This window comes from Anguilla rostrata, chromosome 11, assembly GCF_018555375.3.
Source record: "Anguilla rostrata isolate EN2019 chromosome 11, ASM1855537v3, whole genome shotgun sequence".
NCBI classification, from domain to species: Eukaryota; Metazoa; Chordata; class Actinopteri; order Anguilliformes; family Anguillidae; genus Anguilla; species Anguilla rostrata.
In genome coordinates, this window is record NC_057943.1 from 37,358,648 (window position 1) to 37,374,121 (window position 15,474).

The following is a 15,474-nucleotide window of genomic DNA, read 5'->3' on the forward strand; positions in this document are numbered from 1 at the left end:
TTTCTACCAACAGGTCATGCTTCGCTGCGTTTCCACAGAGTGTTATCGTAAACATTTCATGGGAACCCCGATGCAACATCTCAGCGTTTTATAAACAAAACGTGGCCATTGATGTGCTTATTTCTGGATGACAGTTTTATGGCAAAGGCTCGCAGGCAACAGGGTGCTTCCACATTCAGCTACCCTCTGTGGCTAACTGAGGAAGAGGAGTGTGTGTAGGTCTGACTGCGGTAAGACGCCATGGATGCAGGCTGTATGACACCCGTTATGTCGGTGCTATAGGTTCATCGGTAGCCCTTCCCAATTCAGGCCAAAATCTTCCATGCACCAGAAATCCATGTAGCAGTAAAGATACGATTAATCTATCCATTAGCAAATCATGGGCTTTTCAAATCTGTCCTTACAGCTCATGGGTTATATAAACTTTTTAGCCAACAAGTTATTTTGGCAGTTGCAGCAGAGCACTTTTTCCATAAAAACTCCCCCTCCTGATGGGGGGGGGGGGGCGATGGATGGATGGATGGGTGGATGGAGGGTAGGGTGCTCGTGGCCCAGCACAACGATTCACATGGATGGGAATGTTCACTGTATATATATTTAAAAAAAAGAAAAGGTACGATTACTTAGTTTTGAAATGGGCTTTCAAAACTAAGTAATCACTGTGTGTCATTTAGAGAGACCTGGGGCAAAAGGTCAAATTGGAGAGCATCTGCTCCCCGTAGTTCAGAGGTGGCCAATGAGGGCCGTGTCTGTTTCTGGTTTCCATGCCAACTTCTGGCCCTAATTACTTAATTACCCCTAACATTGACGCTATCTCACATTTTAGCTACATTTCTAGATAGGTGCATGAGTGACAGCTGAAGGCTCCTGCTGTGTCCGTATACGAGACGTTTTACTGTGATCTACTCCACGAGTGAACCAGTGTTGGTGCGTACAGCCAATCAGCTCGTTTAGCCAGAGTAACCGGCGGAAACAAAAAAACCTGCTGCAGACACACCGGCCCTCCAGGACTGGAATTGCCCGGCCCTGCCGTAGCTGCTATTGGGACAAACAGTCACCGGCTTCACACTGCAGACTGAGCAGGACGGTGATGGTGAACCCGGGCGTGCGTTTGAAATTTAAGTGTTTCTGTTCTTCGCCGTCCCCAAAGCAGGCAGATTACCCCGTTTAATCATTTAGTTTTCTGTACATTACGTGGTATTAAGCGATGGGTTTTAAAATAAATATTGATTGTTTTTCTTATCTATTGTGTGTACCTATTTCAAAGAAAAGGAAATAAGGGAGAGAAGGAAAAACGAGTAGAGATGTCCTGATCTGATCCACAGATCGGTATTGGCTCCAGATACCACCGTATTTTGTGGATCGGGTATTCGGCAGGACTCGCCCGATCTGAATCACACTTAATATGCATGTAGCAAAGCTTCGCCTCTGTACTTTCTGACTGTTTGTTTACTGTGTTTACGTCAATTGCCTGAATGCCCCGTCACTCCTGTGAACAAACGCTATGCTTTCCCCTCCGCCGATGAGGGTGTGGTCTATGAAACGAGTTGGTATCTGCCAGGTCTGCTGTGTGGAACGTACACCAAGTGGAACCCAAAAGCAGCCTTGTAGCCACAGTGCCAGTCAAAAGGGTGGCATTGGCACAGCTTCTTACAAAACAAAAAATTCTGACGAAATGCCACTCGAGAGTATGCCGACTTTTCAAAGTTATTTTTTTATCTTAAAATGGAATCTTAAAGCTGTCCCTTTGCTTATTGTCTTTCGGTCATGTGCAGCACATTGGGCTACAGCCACTGTATGAAATGTGCTACATGAATACAGATTGATTGATTGAAGCTTCATGATAATGCTTCTACCCCACTTCAAAGTAGGGCTGGGCAGTATGGCCTACCTTATTTTTAGTTAGGCCATAGCTGCCGATATGAATTCTCACAGCGGTTTGGCTGTACTATCGTCAATGGTATTTTATTGTTTTTACTTTTAATTTTTTAAAATTGAGTTGCAACAGTAGGCCATGATTTTTTTGATGCAAACGTAAGGTGAATTGTCTGGTTTGAATGAAACGCTCTCCATTTCATAAAAAGGAAACATGATATGACTTAGCAAACAACACGCTAGGGGAGAAGATTGGAGAAACGCATAATGGACTCAAAGCCAAGGTATGATTAAAGAGAAAGACAGAACAAAGCCGGTAAGTCATGTGGGTGGCGTTGATTATTATTACACCATCCAGTCTTACCTAGAAGTGTCCTTTTTTCCATTTAATTACAACCTAGCTTGGATTTAAAAAAAGAAGAAGAAAAAACGCTTGAGTATTTTGTATATTAGCTTGACATTTGTAGGCTGCACACAGCGTTTTTTTGTTTGCTACCCAGTTTTTGAATGTTATTTAACATTTCACACCACTCAATGTTCGTACTCCCAATAATTGTGTAATTGATTATAATTTTAATTGATCCTTATTTTTTACAGTCACAGTAGGCTTTTCAGTTGACTTCTCCTGTAATATGCATTGGAATCAAATCCCGGGGTCTGTAGCCTGCTATTTGATGGTGGTGCTCTTGGAGAGCAATAAAGAAAAAAAGAAATACAGCCGGCCATATTGTGAACCTGTATTCAGGCCTATTTATTCTCAAGCAGAATGATTTTTTTCTGTATAGGTTCTTGAAGCTTATCTTGCCTGCCCTAGAATTGTTTTACTGATTTAAAGCCGAGCCGGGTGTTCTTGTGCGTAGGCTAGCCGTTTAATAAGTTTTAAAAAGACAAATAATAAAAAAATATCTGCATCGGATCAGTATCGACCGGTACTGAATGTTACTGTACTCTGACCGGGGGAGAAAAATCCTGGGTTGGGACATTACTACCGACGAGCCAACTTGGGCTGAATGGCCTGCTCTCATCGTAATTCTCCTTATGTTCTTAGTGTCTCATGCATTAGTTTTCTTGTTAGTACAAACGGATATGAGGTATGATTGCAAGTACAGTAAATTCATAAATGTAACCCAACGGTCACCTTTTGATGGAAAATAAAATAATTGTAGCATTTTGACATTTCAATAGTTCATTTTTGATATTGGCTGAAAAGTTTGCTAATATTGAGTGTATTGAATACCGCATAAATATTTATTCACAACAGTTCTTCAATAGAAAACTATCATAAATGAATGCTTGTAATGCTACGGTTTCTTTCCCAGTCCCAACCTAGTGCGGTTCGGGGTTCGCTGGCACACGTCAGGAACATTTAAAAAAATAAAATATATATTTTTATGCACATGGCTAGCTAGCAAGTGCTAACAACCAGACTTCTGATAGGTTAAGGACTATAATGTTACTCCTGACACCACACCTGTAAACTTGCTGTCTTCTGGGAATATCAGGAATGAATTGGAAACGTAATCTAACGGCCATTGTCAATAAAACAATATAACATTCCTTCTCCAGATTTTTTTCTGTCACTCTCACGCAGCTAATTTAAGCGAGTGCTTAAAATGGAATCCAAACCTACTCAACTCATCACTCTATCACTCATCAATATAAACCTTTTTTTTTCTCTTGCTTGTTTTATAACCTCAAAAAGCATAGGTCTCCCACTTGTAAAAACACTTGAATAACAAGAATAAATAAATAAATAAACCACTTGGACAATTTACCCAAGAGACTTTATTTTAGTTGACGTCGCAATGACCTCAGTGCTGATTACTGGCAGTTGCTCATAATTATTCTGGCGTTCCTCTGTTCAGAATTAAAGCAATAACACGCGCCATGACATACGACAAAGAACGGCTTATTTTGTGTGTGTGATTGACAGGTCCAAAGTGTTTTGTAGGCCACCAGGAGGGTGTGTTATACCTCTGATGACGTTCAGATGGTATGTCCCAACGATATTCCGGTATTCGGTTCAATATTCAGTGGGTGTGTCGGACTTAAGCTGCGAGCAAGTCTGAGTCAGGATATGATTTTGAGTCAAGCCCATAAATTGTGCTCAAGTCTGCACTTAATTCTCCAGTCAGGACGACCTTGGTATGTCACAATACTATCTCTTTTTTTTTTTTCCCTGTTAACTGAAAAAGTTGGGAGGGGGAGCACAATGGTAAATTACTCAAAGTGAATTGCCACCAAACCATGTCGTTTAATTTCCAGTATACATACGGACACTTGCCATGGTTCATTATAAAATATTGGCTACATTCAATTGTTCAGATATTTTCCATTGATAGATTGATATTGAAGAGAAATCGCTGTATTGCTGGACCCCAGTAGCCGGTATGTGTAATGCCGGGTTGAATTCGGCAGTAAACTGTGTGGAACAGTGTCGCGTTCGCGCCTGGGTGCTACTAATCCCGCGCGGCTTTTACGTCGGGGCGCTCGGAGCGCACTTTAATCCCGTGCCAGGCTTAAAGTCCAGTCCCCGCAATCACCGTTTTACGCAAACGCCGGCTCTCGGTGACGTCAAAAAAAAAAATTGTAACACGGGGCCGACGAGGTCCCCATGCGTGCTCGTCACGTGCTGGGTAATTCTGCATTTCTTAAGTGTTTCGACTACGCAAGCACGAGGTGCAGTACAATGGGCTTCACCGAGCGCCAGTCGCAGGGGGTGGTTGTGCGGACAACGTTCTTTTGTCCCCGAATACCGAACTGGCTCTCCACAGCCAGTGGCTTGACTCTTTAACCACATAAGAAAGAAAAAAAAAACGTTTGTTAATGCAGTAGAATCCACTTAATTCCATGATGGATTATTGCGTAATTCGGGTATTTGCCCGTTCCCCATTCATTCCATTGTAAAGAGACCACACATTTGCATAAACCATTATCACCGTCATTGTTTTCATGGAGTTATGTTCAGTTACATTGCATAAGTTACAATGTTACATCTATAAATATAGATTAAACCCCTCTTAAAATCCAGAGTTTTTTTTTTTTTTTTTTAATATAAAGAATCCCCGTTTTAAATAAACCCCATTACCTCCAAAATTATATACAGTATATAACACACATATATAATATAATAAATATAATATTTATTTATATGGTTCAAAGCTTGAAATGGAGGACTTTTAAACCAAAATGACCAAACCCCTTATCCTATGGAAGTTTCCTTCACAAACATACAGGTGTGTAGATGATGATTTTCTGCCTGCACAGGTGGTGCTTGATTGGTGTGGTCTGGTTTAGTCCCTGGACTTTGCCGTGTATCTTTCAGCTGTCCAATTTAAATGATTTCCTCTTAATTAGGGCTGACCGTTTGTTCTGGTCACGAGCGGATGCACGGTTTTTCGGGAGGGGTGCGGCATCGCTGGTTCGGGTTTATGTGAAGCCTGCGCTCTCCTTGTTGTGTACTCGGTCTTGCTATAATATTCATTTAAAAAAGCAAAAACGTATTTAAGCAAATGTAATCCGTGTAGTTATTTAATTGACAGTAACAATCGATAAAGTTTTCAGTTTTATTTGTGTGATTCCGTTTCTTTGGGTCCCTGGGTCATGTGTTTCTCAGCCGGTGCTGACCAGGAGCCAGGGAGCCGATGCTGGAGCCGCCCGGGGAGATCGAATGCAGCAGCCCCCCCCATCCCCCCCCGCCCCCCACGCGCGGTTAAAAGCGCCGCCGGCCTGGGATATTCCGCGGGCGCCATCTTTCATTCTGTAACCCCGTGTCATTTTAATTAGCCACCTCAGAAGTTCCCGCTCCGGAATTTGTGACATTAGAGAGAGAAAAAAACGGGAAAAAAAAAAAAAACCTCGATCTCGGCGGAGTGTTGAGAGCGCCATCCGAGCCCAGGCCAATTTTCTGCAGTTAGCGAGCTGACGGAGCTCCGCGAACCGTTCCGCTCGTCTCGCCAACGGGGCCTCTTTATCGCGGCGGAGAGGGTTTCTGGAGTTCACCGGCCCGTTCTCCGTCGGTCGCCTGCCTCGCGCGTGTAGTGGTCTTCACTTGCCCTGAATCAAAGGTGTGTGTAATTTTGGCGCCGGCCCGTGATGCGAGTCCGCTCGTTCAGCGCGTACCTCCCCTCCGACCGCCGCACGGAACAGGAAACAGTCTGACGCCTAATGTGCTCTCAGTCAGGTGCCCTTCCTGTTCCTAGGAGCTCCCGCTCTGTGGTGGCAGGAGTGGGAGCTTTGTGTTGTTTTCTGTTTTCTCCGTGGACTGTGGACCGAATGGACAAGGCATTGTTTTGTTTATCCTGGAGAGCAGCTTTCCTCATAAATTAGCATTAGGCTTCTAAACAATCGTAATATCACACCGCTTTTTTGTAAGCAGTCTTGAAAGGTGGCCTATATACTAGACATCTTTTGGAATCGATGTTGGCTAGGTTAAATGATGTCAGAATCTCAGAATAATTAATTAACAAGTGGCAATTATTTATGCGCAGTTGTGTACAAGTATGCGGACATTTTAAGCCTACGCACCAGCCCGATGGACTGTGACTTCCCGGAACTGGTGAATCTTGAGGGACTAATTGCCATTCTTTGCAGTGCGTGTAGATTTAATGCCAGTGCTGCAGAAAAGACGGAAGGATCCGGAATCCTCATCTGCATTTTGGAGAGCTAAATAAACACTCAGCGATGGCGAGGGGGGAGGCCTCAGTGCCTCAACGCTTTCACTGCAAGTAACAAACGAGGCACAATCAAAATGGTGGAGATGTGCGTGCCGCTTTACGAGGAGGCACAAAGGCTTTAAACTATACGATAAGTGGCCCCCACAGCTTGTTTAAGGTTTAACAAGAATGCCGTCTGTTTAACAACTAGGCCTTCGTGGAGCAGCGTCGTGCTGGAGAAAACCCTGCGTGACAAGCGCAGTACGCAGGCGGGCGGGCGGGCGGGCAGCGAACCGACAACCCTGGCTGCAGTTACGTGGGCCTGGCCCCGGTTTCCCAGAATGCTTTTCACCCGGTCCGGATCTCAGCGTAGCTGTAACCGCTAAGCACGCTTCACCGTAGCGCTGCGGCTAGCGTAATCATGACCTTCAGAACGGGGGACACGCCAGCGAGCCGGAAGACGCCCGTCGAAAAAGCGAGTTCTGCAGGTAGGCGCGACCTTGGCGAGCCTGGAGGTGATCTCCGAACAATGGCGGCGTCAACGAAAGATTAAAACCTTTAGAACGCCGCCCACTTTCGCAGAAGCCCCGTCCAGCAACAGCGACTGTTTTTGGCACCTCCTTTGTTGTGCCCAGATGTACTACTGGAAGAGGCAGGCAGTACTTCTCAATCTGGTAAATTTAAAAAAGTAAATAAGTACAGTGTTGCTATTGTACACCTAGTGTGCAGGTATGTCGAGCTCTCGGTCGTGCCATTGGAATTGATGGGCTGAGTGCTCAAGGTGTGTTAGCATTACCGTTTTTATCCATGTACATTTGTCTGTTTACCTGTGTGTGCGTGTGTTGGTGTGTGTTGCTGTGTGTGTGCGCGTGTGTGTGTTTGCTCATATACACGTGCACATATACACACACACAATGACATTTTCCAGTCTTGTCACTGTATTTGCACTGAGTAGATTTATATGTACTTTGTAGTGACTCTATGACTATATGGTTATTTATTGCAGTGACAGACCAGTATGACCCAGGGGGTGTAGTTTTTTGTATAACTGTACATACATGCACTTAGCGAGCTGATGTAAAGGGGATGACGGTGAAGACGGATGTGTGGCTAAGCTCTGTGGCTCAAAATGGCTGCCAAGCATTACCCAGGTGGGCGCTACAGGTGTCCAATCGGCGGTGGTGGGATTGAGTCTCTCTTCACTGTAAATCCCTTTGAGATGGCAGAAGGTGTGCTGTAAGTGCGCTTGTTATTGCTCTGGCTGTTATTGTTATAGATCTGCAGTGGTTCAGCGTGCTGCAGAGGCGGTTAGGAGTGTTTTATTACAGGCCGTTCCGCTCTTCTGTCAGTCTGCTCACAGACTAAATTCTTAGGCCTTGTCCTGAGCATTTTTCACCCTCTATGAGTCCTTGGTAAATGGACTGCATTTATATAGCGCTTTTATCCAAAGCGCTTTACAATTGATGCCTCTCATTCGCCAGAGCAGTTAGGGGTTAGGTGTCTTGCTCAAGGACACTTCGACACGCCCAGGGCGGGGTTTGAACCGGCAATCCTCCGACTGCCAGACAATCGGTCTTATCTCCTGAGCTATGTCGCCCCAGCTGTTCCTTTTCCAGTCCTTTTCAGCTGTTCCCTGTGTTAATAACAAGCTCTCATCTGTACTTCTCCTCAGTCTGTTTGGAGTTATAAAGAATCCCAAAAAAGCCATAATTACATATGAATCAGTGCCCATGGAAAACTGACCAGAAGGTGACTTTTCTATATAGATAAATTAGATTTTTGGGAGCGTGGGACACTGTATCTGTCATATGATGCCATTGGGCTGATGGGAAATGGGCCTTTATTTATGACAGTGTGTCATAACAAAACTCTATAATGAATTATGAGTGTTGGTATAGGACAAACACATGGGCTTCATGCAGACATGGTGTTACAAAACATTCATACTGTCCCTAAAGGAGTCCAGAAGTCCAACCAAACCTCCCACTGCAAGAACAGCTGTTTCTGTACCTCGAAGTGGTTTTTTCCAGCGAATAATTCTAACTTGTCAGTGTTTATGGATTGTAAGTGAGATGACCATTAAACTAGCAGTCCTGTTGTTTCCCCGTTTCCTTACTTTGGCACTTTCTCATTGGTCCACCGTCTTTGTAATTGCTGTCCTATTAGATGTAATTGCAGCCTTGTTCCCTAGTAGAACGGTGTCATTTCAGTCGTCTCGTCACAGAAGCAGAGCCCATTTCCTGTTTCTGAAGTGCTGAATGACTGAAACACCTGCGACAAGATTGGCGGCCTGTCCAGGGTGTATTCCGGCCTCTCGCCCAATGCACTCTGGGATAGGCTCCAGCACCCACCGCGACCCTGCCCGGGATAAGCGGGTGTAGATAAGAGGTGGACGGATGACTGAAGCACTGCCTTTGTTGGCCTGTTCAGGCGGGTAATCTTATGCTTCCCTAGCCCTGTGCTGATTTTTTTCCCGTGTGAGCGTCGGCCCTGTTAGCTCGCTAACGCGTTCCTGCGCAGCTCCCAAACGAAAGCCCCGCCCGTGCCCGTTCTGCCGCCGTTTGGTCGGATGCGGGAAGGTCGGGTGTCGCCTCGAGCCGCGCCCTTTACCCGCCCGCCGTCGCGCCCGGAAGGCCACGCACGCGGGACGCTGCGATACGCCGTCCCGTCCCAGGTGTGCCCGAGTGCGCGTCGCCTAACACCCCTCCGGGTGATGGCGGATTGCTCTGACCGTCTGTTTACGCGCTGATGCGTCTGCGCTGAGGTACCCTTCAGCCGAGGTACTTAACCTGCCTTGCTTCAGTATATATCCAGCCGTGCAAATGGACGCAATGTAAATGCTAATGAAAATGGTTGTGTAATCATAAGAGCGTCTGCTTAATGTCTGATGTGAAATGCAGTGGGCCCAGCCTGGCTCTTTATGTGGGTGTATCAGGGATCGGGGAGCTTAAACAGGGGTGTGCTTTCCCTCCAAGGCCGCTGTGACGCACAAGTCTCCGTCTGCAGCTTGCAGCAGCACCGAGAGCGAAGGACTCGTCTTTTAAGGGGACGAGCGCAGGAGGAGCAGGCTGGGTTAGGCCGGAGCAGGGATGCTTCGGGTTCGAGAACTCGCGTGCGGATGATAAGGGCTGGCTTGCTAACGTAGCTTCAGTTTCTGATTCGCTTTAAGTTCTGTGGGAAACTGCAAAAAAAACGGACCCGATCAATACGATCTAAAGCTGCAGCTGTAGCCTTTTTAGTCTTATTAGTGTAGCGCTTATTTTTTATATTCAGGAGAGTTGTGCCTGAAAATGGTGTCTCAGTGGTGCGTTATGACACCTCTGTTTAATTAGACCTGGGTAATGTTTTGTTTAAGGCTGGCTACGCCGGTGGTTTTGTTTAATTATGTATACGTTTTTTTTGTATTAGGTTCAGCTTTAAGCTACTAGCTGTGTGTGCTAAGAGCGTGCTTAAATGTATTATTAAAAAGAACATTGTTGCATTTATAAATGATTGTGTTTTTGTTTTTTCAGTGCAATGTTATTCCTGTCTTACACCTGTTCTGTCTAGCACCTGTAATAATTAAATATTTGTATGTTTTGTTTCTTTTGATTGTTTTTTTTTTTTTGTTGCCTCAGGTAATAGAAAATTCAAAATATTCTTTAAGTTAGGGTTACTTGGCTTGGACGTGTTTGTAGTGGATGTTCAGGGAGGACCCTGTGGATGCATAGGGATTTCTGTGTGTTCAGGGAGGGCCCTGTGGATGTTAAGCACAGGCTGCGTGGCTCTGAGAAGAGAACAGCACACTACAGTGCTCTGGTGTTAAACTGCCACTTAAAACCAAAGGCTGGAGTTGGCTCAGTGGACGTGGTGGTAAACTAAGGGTGGGGAGCAGTAGGGTGTGTGGGATGATGCAGTAAAACATAGTGTGCAATGTATTAATCGTGCATTTTCTTGAAAGGCTGCGAAAACGCAAAGCTGTAAATGTGGTGACTCTGTAAATGTTAATGCCTAATTCAGACATTGCTGGCTTTTGTTGGCCCTTGCTGTTTCCTCTCCTCAGAAACTGCAAGAGAGAATGGAGAAACGGTGAGAGCTTGCGGTGAGGAAAATGTTTGCCATTGTTCTCTCGATGCGGCTTAATAGCACGTTTCAGAACTTTGACGGAACCTTCCGGGCGTCTGTGCCAGACGAGGGCTTGCGTTCACAACGGACGCGCTTTAATGACTGGGGGGGAGGGCAGTGCTGTTTTCAAATTTCAGTGTGAGGCGTTTTCAGCGCTGCTTTCGCGCGCCAGCCACCTGGCGTTTATCCGCCGTGGGCACTTGGCAGTTTTTAGGGGCGAACGGAGCTGAAAACGGTCCTATTTCTGAAGCGCCCTGAGAAAAAAGCGCCCTACCTCACTTGTCGTTCAGTCGCACGAAAATAGCCTCGATTCTGCCGTTGGCTTCCGCTGTACATAAAGAAAACGGAGGAGAAGTTTGTCGCAACGGTTTCTGGCTACTCGACGTTGTGCGATTTCGCAGTTCGTAACTACCGTCGCAATAAGCGGGTCCAAGGCACGACGATAGATGGGCGCCACGAGGACATGGATAGCAAGTTATTTTCGGGTCAAATTAGCTAGCCAATGCCATTAGAAACGTTACGGAAGTGATTGACAGGAGCAGAGTGCGGTTGCCGAGCAACAGCAAAAAAATAGACTCCCCCTGTGCTTTTTTTCAGAGTAGTCTTCATGAAATCAGGACAGGTAGTGCGTCTCGCGTTTCTCAGCCGACGAAACGCGTCTGGTGCGAGCGCAGCCCGATGTGTTTCTGGGAGGGGCCAATGCAGCGGTAACCCTGGAAACCCTGTGACTGACATGACCCTCTGCCCTACACGTGGCAGATGGGGAGAAGCGACCTGATTTCCAGATGTGCCCAGCCTGCTCACGTAGCACACCTTTGCAGACCTGGCTGTCAAGGAAGAGTATTCAGATTTATCGAAGCACTTAAAAATTGTATTTTCCTCTCTTGCTAACACGAGTCTGCTCATTGCCTTGCCACACAACTGCACCTGAGCCTGAGCTGGGTTTGAAAAGTGAACCGTGCTTGGGTAGCTGTCAAATACGCTCGGCTTTGTTTCCATCACTCTGTAAACTAGCTGTCCACTGTCCCATCTCCCCAATTAGGCTACAAGCTAAAATGGTCCTGTGTGGCTGGTTAACCCCTTACAACCCAGGGCCTTTTGAAAGAATCCCCCTTTCTTAAATAAATCCCATTATCTCCAAAAGTATATACAGTACAGACAGACTTGAAATAAAGAGCACATGTGTACCAAAATGAACGAATCCCCTGGTCCCACGGGAGCCTCACTCCATAAACGTACAGGGACACCAAAATCCAAAAGTTGTTTTGTATTTTCTTTATTCTGTGGTGATTGTATGTACTTCTGATACTGATGAAACCAGATTTCTTTCTCCAAACATACCCCTGGATGTATACAACACCAGGAAAAAAAGTTTGGGGTGGATCGATCAAAGCAAAAAAATTTGACGTGCTTTCCCAAAGGTGGGCCCAAGTGTCCCCAAAACCAAATATTCTTTATTTACTCATTCTCTCTTTTTGACTAAGCCCTGTATTTCAGTCCAAAAAGTCCTTTTGGAGAGCTGGTGTCCCAACAACATCTAGGTGTTCATATTTTCACTGTTTGTAAGCTAAGGAGAAAAATGGCGCACTTCACATTTTAAATTCCATTTACATAAAATTCAATTTTCAGTTGCTCCTGAAAAATGCTTTCAGCTCAATGGAAACAATTCATTGACTTTTCCTAGTCCATGTGCAAAGAGTGGATTGATTGCTTATGGCTCAGAGGGGGAGTTTGGTGAAGACAAAACCATCACTGTAGTATTAGCAGTTATTTGACCTGTTGTGGACTTACTGAATTATAAAATTACCATAGTCATCAACCTGGGGTGTCAGATTCCGTCCTCCTTTGTGGAAGGGGGACTGCCTTATTTCTTTTTTTTATATCTAGCAGTTTTACCGAGTGTGAAGAGTCTAAGATTTACAGCGGTATGAGTTAGCCTATTGCGCGGTACCTTGAATCAATGAGCGATAAAAGCAGTAATTTAAGGCGATGGTGTTCTTGGACACCGGTGTCTAATTTCATGGCCATTGGGCTGTAAGGGTTTAAAACTACCTCGCAGTGGTTTGTGGGGTACTTTTATTTTTTTTTTTGTAAGCCATAAGGCTGATTTATAGTTCCTAATTCAATGAGGCAACGTTACAACTTCTGCTGCCAGATGTTCGCTGACTAACTGCATGTCGAATGAGATGTGAATTAGCCTTTCTACACGGTAGCCGTGGCAGTAACTTGTTTCCATTGAGTAGTACTGACGGTCACCAGCGTATTTGTTTACCATCGTAAATGGAATAGATTGCATTGATTAGCCTAGCCTATATCTTGCAGTGTGACCTTGTCAAAATGGCGACGGCCGTTATAATGGAGCCACACCGCGGAGGCTAGCGCTAGTGCTCTAGCCCACCGGCTGCCTGCAGTGAATGCGTTAGCGCGCGCCGCGGCTGCGGCTAAACCGGTCACCATGTCGGAGACCTGTGGAGTCAGAGATTATGCTCCCCGTAGGATCTTTTCGCATTTCTTTGCTTAGTTTCTCATTCTGATGGTTGTTGTTCGTACGCTGTGCAGGCCTGTCGTGTAAAACTCAAAACAAAATGAGCGTACGGGCATGAGTTGGCGCTCAAAGTGAAACGGTATGTAATAAGAAAGGAATTTGTTATAGATAAAGGAAGTGAGCTGGACAAACACGCTTCTCCTGTCCTTTCTCTGACCCCAGTGCTGTAAATATTAGTGTCTGTTGGGGCTGCTTTTCCCTACCGGTGTGCCACCAGACAAGGTCCGGTGTGTCATGTGGAAATAATCCTTTAAAAAAAAAAAATAAATAAAATAAATGTTGAGTTCATTTATAAAAAAAACAAAAACAGCTGAACAAATCTCATTTACAAGTCAAAATAAATGTCATTAAAATGCAGATCGCTTAATTAAAACCTCGAAAGAACGTTCAGGCCTAACTGCTGACCCGTCACCAACGTCATGAGATTCTGTAAATTTGGAAAGTGTGCCGCAGAAAGGAAAAAGTTTCGGAAGTCTTGGCTTTAGGGCTCTTGGTCTCTGTTTGTACTCTGTGAGGTAATGGTCACAAGTAAGTATGCAGGACGGAGTGTGGCACAGTGGGTAAGGAACTGCGCTTGTAACCGAAGTCGTAGGTTCGAATCCCGGGTAAGGACACTGCCGTTGTACCCTTGAGCAAGGTACTTAACCTGCATTGCTTCAGTATATATCCAGCTGTATAAATGGATACAATGTAAAGTGCTAAGTAAAAGTTGTGTAAGTCGCTCTGGATAAGAGCGTCTGCTAAATGCCTGTAATGTAATGTAATGTAATATTTACACTCAGCTGTGAAGCAGGAAGTCCTTTCACAATGTGGCCGGCTTCGGCACGCGCGGGTTTGATCCTGTCGTCACGCGCGGGTTTGATCCCATCGGCACGTGTGGGTTTGATCCTGTCGGCGCGCGCGGGTTTGATCCCATCGGCACGTGTGGGTTTGATCCTGTCGGCGCGCGCGGGTTTGATCCTGTGGTCACGCGCGGGTTTGATCCTGTCATCACGTGCCGGTTTGATCCCGTCGTCATGCGCGGGTTTGATCCTGTCGTCAAGCGCGGGTTTGATCCTGTCGTCAAGCGCGGGATTGATCCTGTCGGCACGCGCGGGTTTGATCCTGTGGTCACGCACGGGTTTGATCCTGTCGGCACGCGCGGGTTTGATCCTGTCATCACGCGCGGTTTGATCCCGTCGGCACGCGCTGGTCTGATCTATCCGCGCGGTTTGATCCGTCGTCACGCGCGGTTTGATCCTGTGTCACGCGCGGGTTTGATCCTGTGGTCACGCGCGGGTTTGATCCTGTCGGCACGCGCGGGTTTGATCCCGTCGGCACGCGCGGGTTTGATCCCGTCGGCACGCGCGGGTTTGATCCCGTCGGCACGCGCGGGTTTGATCCCGTCGGCACGCGCGGGTCTGATCCTATCACGCGTGTGTTTGATCCTGTCACGCGCGGGTCGCGTTTGGGCGGGTTCGATCAGCAGGTCGCGTGTGAGAGCGGCACGGCCGCTGAGTTGTGAATGCAGATGGCGCGTGACGTTTTGAGGACAGCGATCGACAGGCCGTGCGGGTCGACGGAATCCGGCTCCGACTGGTTGCCTCATAAAGGCACCGGCAAACACCCCCCCCCCCCCCCCGCTTCCCTGTAGCGACGAGGCTGGTTCCTCTCCTTCGGATTAGAAGTGCATAGTCAAAATGTCCGTCACCTCTACTGCCCTCTGTTAGGGGAATGTCCTTAAAGCTTTTTTTATCTTTGTTGTTGATGTATACACACACCCTGACACACACGCACACACACACGTGCACACACAGACACACACACACCCCGCACGCGTATACACACACCCGGGCGGCAGTGTAGCACTGAGTAACCGAAAGGTCATGGGTTTGATTCCTGGGTAGGACGCTGCCGTTGTACCCTTGAGCAAGGTACTTAACCTGAATTGCTTCAGTATATATCCAGCTGTATAAATGGATACAATGTAAAAGTTAGGTAAGGCGATCTGGATAAGAGCGTCTGCTAAATGCCTGTAATAGAATGTAACACCCAAACGTGACTACACCCATGCACTCACTCTCAGTCCAGTGCACGCACACATTCACCAAAGGACATGCACACACACGCTCAAACACGCACGTTCTTTCCCGGAGAGAAATCACCGCGGGATTCACTTGTGGGAATTAGAAACGATCGTTTTCAAATGCGGTTATGCATTTTATTGCATCGCGCGGTGCTCGTAACCGTGATGATGAAACTCTTTATTGCGTTTATTGCAGCGGTGTCTGGAAGCGGTTGATGCAGATTTGTTTT

At 46.3% G+C, this 15,474-nt stretch overlaps 1 protein-coding gene across 1 annotated transcript in view; it reads left to right on the forward strand.

Moving 5' to 3' along the window:
- The window catches only part of prkar2aa (protein kinase, cAMP-dependent, regulatory, type II, alpha A), a 36,352-nt gene that overhangs the window by 2,822 nt on the left and 18,056 nt on the right, over positions 1 to 15,474 (forward strand). The gene's annotated exons all lie outside the window — the stretch shown is intronic.